Source organism: Pseudophryne corroboree, chromosome 1 (genome assembly GCF_028390025.1).
Source record: "Pseudophryne corroboree isolate aPseCor3 chromosome 1, aPseCor3.hap2, whole genome shotgun sequence".
Lineage (NCBI taxonomy): Eukaryota > Metazoa > Chordata > Amphibia > Anura > Myobatrachidae > Pseudophryne > Pseudophryne corroboree.
Window position 1 is genome coordinate 148,243,995 of NC_086444.1, and position 7,668 is coordinate 148,251,662.

The window sequence follows — 7,668 nt, forward strand, 5'->3', positions numbered from 1 at the left end:
AATGCGAAGAAAACCACAGTAATGTACACAGACTCATATGCAATAGGCACTTAAACTTAACTATTCATACTGACATAGTAGATAGAAATTTAGTGCTGTATAACCCGTACTCCGTAGAGTGGGATACAGGGAGACTCACCTCACTTCCAAGATCGATCAATACTTTAGCGAACGTTGAGTGGATCCAAACGCTACTAGTGTACACTGCCGCTCTGGGAACTCTAAGTGGACACAGACGCACTGTGCATACAGACGCACCAGTCATACAGACGCCTGTACTGCGACCGGGTCTCCTTGCGGTAGCGCTTAGTGAACACAAACGCAGTGGCCTATGCTGCGACCGAGACCCATCGTGGTAGCGTCTGAGACGGAAGTGAGGCAACAGTTCATGGAGGGAGACTCGCAGAAACTGGTCATGAACTGGGGGAAGGGGCAACCAGGAGAGCGTCTAACTCCCCACCGCTGACATCAACCTTACGGATCGCAGCCTCATACTAATCCTGGTGCCTTATGATCCCTAAGGCCTAGCGCTCGAGCACCCATGGTGGCGGCGCGTCAGCTACTGTTTGGTAGTCTCCTAATACAGTGCAGCTGTGTCCGTATTCCCCGACTACGTGGAACAGATGCCTTACCTTCTCCCCGTGCTCCGGCCACAGCCCGGTAACGTCTGCTGGACCTGCTAGTATATCCGACACAGACGCCCGTCGAGACAGCACTGTACACATGGGTAAGCGTTGTTGCGAACCGGCGGAGAGTTATTGGAGCAATTCTTTTCAATATGCATATAAGACGCTGTTAGGAAAGATCGCTCAAAAACATAGTAAGACTATAAAAATAAAATAAGAAAGCTTAGGGCTGCCAAGAACAGAAGCCCTCTGACCATGGTCCGGCTCCTGCCACACCAAACCAAAAACTGATTTGCCTGAGCCAGTGGGCGGGGATATATGGACGGGCCCGTTGCATCCTGGGAGACTGAAAGCTTTTGATCATTTGGTGCCAATCCGCTGTCACTCAATCATATCCCATTGTTATCCTGTGGACCCTGCCGGAGAAACATTACATTCCTGTGTACTTGGAATGGATTCCTCCTGAGAGGAATTGTCCTCTGCAGCATAAGACAGAGTCCCTAGACATGGCAATGTGAGAACACAGACACCCACACACAGGAAAATGTCAGACACAGTTTCCCCAAGTATGCCACAGAGAAACACAGAGCCTGGAGCCACCACATACACAGCGCTTCCCTAGGTAGATGCAATACCACTACCTAGCGCTGTGTACTTTAATAGACTACACCGTAAATTCACAGCCTCTCCCCCTTCTACAACCCCCTGGTACCGCACAGGATAGCTGGAGTTACGTGGAGGGATAGCTCACCCCGTCAGCGTCTCTCTGCAGGAAGGAAAATGGCACTGAACGCAGCTGGGTCCGCTCTGAGAAGCTCCGCCCCCTGAACATGGCGCTGCTTTCCGCACTTTGCTTTTTTTATACTGGTCTGAGGTATGTTGCTGGCAGCGTTACAGAGGTCCCTGACAGCCTTGGTGCCAGTGTAGGGTATAGGCGCTGGCTCAGGGCGCCACACAATGTACCGCTGAGCCTCCGGAGCGCAGTTAGTACTGCGCTCCCACCCTGTTGCCGACATCTTCACACCGGCTCCCCACTTGCTGAGGGGGCCGGTGACTCACTCGCCACCAGAATCTTCTGGCTGTTGGGGGGTGGCGGCATGTTGCGGAAGTGAGCGGTCGCCTGGGGCAGCTAACGATCATCACCCTCAGGAGCTAATGTCCTGTCAGCGGAGATAGTGGCTCAAAACCCTTCAGGGCGGACACTACCCCCCCTAAGTCCCATGAAGCAGATTTATGGTAAGAACTTATCGTTGTTAAATCTCTTTCTGCGACGTACACTGGGCTCCACAAGGATTAACATTGGGGTGTAGAGTAGGATCTTGATCCGAGGCACCAACAGGCTCAAAGCTTTGACTGTTCCCAAGATGCACAGCGCCGCCTCCTCTATAACCTCGCTTCCGTGCACAGCAGCTCAGTTTCGTTAACCAGCCCAATGCAGTAGCAGGTACCAGAAACGACAATTGCTCGTAGCCAATTACACCACACACTCACCACAGGAGAGGGTGTCAGCGGCTATGCCATACCAACCCAAAGAAGCTAAGTGCGTCAGGGTGGGCGCCTTGTGGAGCCCAGTGTACCTCGCAGAAAGAGATTTAACAATGGTAAGATCTTACCATAAATCTCGTTTTCTGCTGCGGGGTACACTGGGATCCACAAGGATTAACATTGGGGATGTCCTAAAGCAGTTCCTTATAGGAAGGGACGCACTGTAGCGGGCACAAGATCCCGGCATCCAAAGGAAGCATCCTGGGAGGCGGAAGAATCGAAGGCATAGAACCTAATGAACGTGTTCCCTGAGGACCACGTAGCTGCCTTGCACAATTGTTCAAGCGTCGCACCACGGTGGGCCGCCCAAGAAGATCCAACCTCCCGAGTAGAATGGGCTTTGATGGTAGAAGGAACCGGACGACCAGCCTGTACATAAGCATGTGCAATCACCATTCTAATCCATCTGGCCAGTGTCTGCTTGGAAGCAGGCCAGCCACATTTGTGAAAACCAAACACGAAAAGAGAATCGGATTTCCTAATGGAGGATGTTCTCTTCACAGATACGGAGAGCCCGTACTACATCCAAAGACCGCTCTTTGGTAGACAACTCAGGAGAATTAAAGGCCGGAACCACAATCTCCTGGTTAAGGTGGAAGGAAGGCACCACCTTGGGTAAATAACCTGGCCGCGTTCTAAGAACCGCCTGGTCACAGTGAAAAATCAGATGGGGAGACTTACAGGATAAGGCCCCCAAGTCCGAGACCCTTCAAGCTGACGCAACAGCCAGCAAAAACAGCACTTTAAGGGAAAGCCACTTAAGGTCAGCAGATGGAAGAGGTTGAAACGGAGATTCTTGCAAGGCCTCCAAAACCACCGACAGATCCCAAGGGGCGACAGGTGGCACATAAGGAGGCTGAATTCGCAACACATCCTGAGTGAATGTATGGACATCAGGTAGGGCAGCAATTTTTCTCTGAAACCAAACCGACAAGGCAGACATGTGAACCTTGAGGGAGGCCAGATGCAGGCCTAAGTCCAGGCCCTGTTGTAGAAAGGTCAATAGTTTGGCCGTACTAAACTTGAAAACGTCATGATTGTGAGACACACACCAAGTAAAGTAAGCATTCCAGACCCTATGGTAGATCCGAGCAGAAGCCGGCTTACAGGCCTTCAACGACCACCTCAGAAAAACCTTTGGCCCTCAGGACGGAAGCTTCAAGAGCTACGCTGTCAAAATCAGACGGGCCAAATCCTGGTAACACAAGGGCCCTGAATGAGGAGATCTGGATGTTGTGGAAGTAGAAGGGGAAGATCCAACGAGAGGCACTGTAGATCGGAGAACCAGTGCCGTCTTGGCCATGCTGGAGCGACCAGAAGTAGGCTTCCTCCTTCTTGCTTTAACTTCCTTATTACTCTGGGCAGAAGTGACACCGGAGGGAACACATACAACAGCCGAAAGTTCCATGGAATTACCAGAGCGTCCACGAACACTGCTTGAGGATCCCTTGTCCTTGCTCCGAAGACCGAAACCTTGTGATTGTGTTGAGACGCCATCAGGTCCGCATCTGGAAGGCCCCACATGTCCACGAGAAGTTGAAACACTTCTGGATGTAGGCTCCATTCTCCGGCGTGCACGTCCTGACGACTGATATAGTCCGCTTACCAGTTCAGAACGCCCGGAATGAACACTGCTGATATGGCCGGCAGATGACGTTCTGCCCACTGAAGAATCCTTGATACTTCCCTCATTGCCATGCGGCTTAGAGTGCCGCCTTAATGATTGATGTACGCCACCGTTGTGGTGTTGTCTGATTGTACTTGAACAGGTCTGTTCTGTATTAGATGCTGGGCCATTGTCAACGCACTGAACACTGCCCGCAGTTGCAGAATGTTTATCGGGAGTAGAGACTCCTCCTCGGTCCACCGACCCTGGAGTGAGTGTTGTTCCAACACCGCTCCCCAACCTCTCAGACTGGCATCCGTCGTCAGCAGGACCCAGTTGGATATCCAGAAGGGACGGCCCCTGCTCAATCGTTGGTCCTGAAGCCACCAGCTCAGTGACAGGCAGACCTCAGGAGACAGGGAGATCATGTGAGATCTGATCCAGTGAGGCAGGCCGTCCCACTTGGACAGAATCAACTTCTGCAGAGGGCGAGAATGGAATTGAGCATACTCCACCATGTCGAAAGCCGACACCATGAGACCTAGCACTTGCATTGCCGAATGGATCGACACTTGGACAAGATAGGAAGCATCGGATCTTGTCCTGAAGTTTCAGGACTTTCTCCTGAGACAAGAACAACCGCTGGTTGTGAGTGTCCAACAACGCTCCCAGGTGTACCATGCTCCGAGCAGGAACCAGGGATGATTTCTTCCAGTTGACAAGCCACCCGTGGGCTGTCATGACCTGGACAGTCAGATCTAGATGACAGGAGAATTTCTGGGGAATTTGCCAGGATCAACAAATCGTCTAGGTACGGTAGTATCCTGACCCCTTGACGGCGAAGTGAAGCCGTCTTGACCACGATCTCAACCAAAGGATATGTCTGGCCAAGACGGACGTAGTTGCAGCCTTGGCCGCCAGCACCCCGGCACCGGAGGCCGCCTCCTTAAGGTACAGAGAAGCCGTGGTAATATAGGAGAGACATTGTCGAGCATGCTCAGAAGCATTAGAAGGCAGCTCCGCCTCTAGCTCCTGAACCCACGCCTCAACAGCTTCAGCAGCTCATGTTGCTGCAATAGTTGGTCTATGCACAGCCCCCGTTAGGGTGTAAATCGCTTTCAAACACCCCTCCACACGTCCATCAGTGGGTTCCTTCAGAGAGGTGATGGCAGTTACTGGAAGAGCAGAGGAAACTACCATGCGCGCCACATGAGAATCTACAGGCAGAGGAGTTCCCCAATTTTTGCACAGCTCCGTGGAGAGAGGATAGTGAGCCAACAGCCTCTTACTTGGTGTGAATTTTGTCCCCGGATTTTCCTAGGATACCTGACGTATATCAGCCAGATGTTGAGAATGAGGTAAAACTTGTTTAACCACCTTCTTACGTTTAAATCTATCTGGCTTTTTAGAGGCAGCCTCAGGCTCAGGATCATTAGACACCTTAAGAATGAGCCTAATTGCCTCAATGAAATCCGGGACATCCACCAATGACTTCCCTTCCCCATCAGAAACATCTGGGTCAGTGTCTGTGGGATCAGTATATGCACCATCCTCCTCAGAGGACGTGTCTGGGATAGCAGTGGATTGGGAGGAGGTAATGGCCCGTTTAGAAGACGTCTTAGTCTTAGGCGGGCGAGAGTGACACTTAGATTTAGTCAGTGAACGGTTCAATTGCTGTAACTGAGTGGAGATTTGATCTGTCCATGGCGGATTAATAGCAGGGACCATAAACTGCTGCATTGGCACAGGTGGTCCCACAGAAGGCGCCAATTTAGTTACAAGCGTGGAAAAGGTAGCCCAAGGTGGGTCGTTTGATGCCCCCGGTGCTACAAACCCACTGGGGGGTAAGGAACCCCCTGAACCTGAACTCTCAGCTGCCATATTTTCTTCCAACACGTCTTCAGCATCACCACCACGCAATGTGGTAGAAGCCCCAGCTCCGTTGCCCCGTGTAGCTGACATAATAATAATGTGCACAAAATAGGGCAACCTGGTACAATCCTTAGCAGCAATATACCTAGCAAGGACTCCCAGTAAAGTGTGACTGCGTCAGCAGAAACCGGGAGTTCAAGAGATATATAAGGTGACTATATCTCACAAGGAAAAATACACAGAAAGTATATCTTGTGAAACAAATCCTATATTATACAGAAAAACCTGATATTCCAGGTTATGGAATAACGAGTTTTATGGTAAGAACTTACCTTTGTTAAAACTCTTTCTGCGAGGTACACTGGGCTTCACAAGGAAAGACATAGGGGGTGTAGAGTAGGATCTTGATCCGAGGCACCAACAGGCTCAAAAGCTTTGACTGTTCCCAGAATGCATAGCACCGCCTCCTCTATAACCCTGCCTCCCTGCACAGGAGCTCAGGTTTTAGTTAACCAGCCCAATGCAGTAGCAGGAAAAGAGACGACAACGGTTAGTAGCCACATACACCACACTCTCACGACAGGAGAAGTGTCAGCGGCTAATGCCATACCAACCCAAAGAAGATAAGTGCGTCAGGGTGGGCGCCTTGTGGAGCCCAGTGTACCTCGCAGAAAGAGTTTTAACAAAGGTAAGTTCTTACCATAAAACTCGTTTTCTGCTGCGGCGTACACTGGGCTCCACAAGGAAAGACATAGGGGATGTCCTAAAGCAGTTCCTTATGGGAGGGGACGCACTGTAGCGGGCACAAGAACCCGGCGTCCAAAGGAAGCATCCTGGGAAGCGTCAGTATCGAAGGCATAGAACCTTATGAACGTGTTCACAGAGGACCACGTAGCCGCCTTGCACAATTGTTCAAGGGTCGCACCACGGCGGGCCGCCCAAGTAGGTCCAACAGACAGAGTAGAATGGGCCATAATGTGAGCAGGAGCTGATAGACCAGCCCTCACATAAGCATGTGCAATCACCATTCTAATCCATCTGGCCAAAGATTGCTTGTGAGCAGGCCAGCCTTGTTTGTGAAATCCAAACAGCACAAAGAGAGAATCAGATTTCCTAATAGAAGCAGTTCTCTTCACATAAATACGAAGAGCCCGTACCACATCCAAAGACCGCTCTTTGGGAGACAGATCAGGAGAAACAAGTGCCGGAACCACAATCTCCTGGTTAAGGTTGAACGAAGAAACCATCTTAGGTAAATATCCGGGACCAGTCCTAAGAACCGCCCGGTCACGGTGAAATATCAGATATGGGGAACTACAAGACAAGGCACCCAAATCCGACACTCTTCTAGCTGAAGCAATAGCCAGCAGAAACACCACCTTAAGGGAAAGCCACTTAAGATCAGCTGAACCAAAAGGTTCAAACGGAGACTCTGGTAATGCCTCCAAAACCACCGACAAGTCCCAAGGAGCCACAGGCGGGACATAGGGAGGTTGGATACGCAATACGCCCTGAGTAAAGGTATGCACATCAGGTAAGGTCGCAATCTTTCTCTGAAACCACACCGACAAGGCAGATATTTGAACCTTGAGGGAGGCCAGACGCAGGCCTAAGTCCAGGCCCTGCTGAAGAAAGGCCAACAGCTTGCCTATACTAAACTTGGAAGCGTCATAATGGTTAGATGCGCACCAAACAAAGTAAGAATGCCAGACCCTATAGTAAATCCAAGCAGAAGCCGGTTTCCGGGCCCGCAACATAGTTTGAATGACCGCCTCAGAAAACCCTTTAGCCCTCAAGACGAAAGCTTCAAGAGCCACGCCGTCAAAGACAGCCGGGCTAGGTCCTGATAATGTTGATTATCTTACAGGAATGAAAGCTGTACCTTACACACACTTAGAATACACTTTACCATGGAGCCGCTGCGGCCGCTAACCTTAGTACACACGCTACGTACTTTATACACTGTTTGCGTACGGAGTCCCGTATCACTGTACGGACTTTGCGTACAAACGCCGCGCT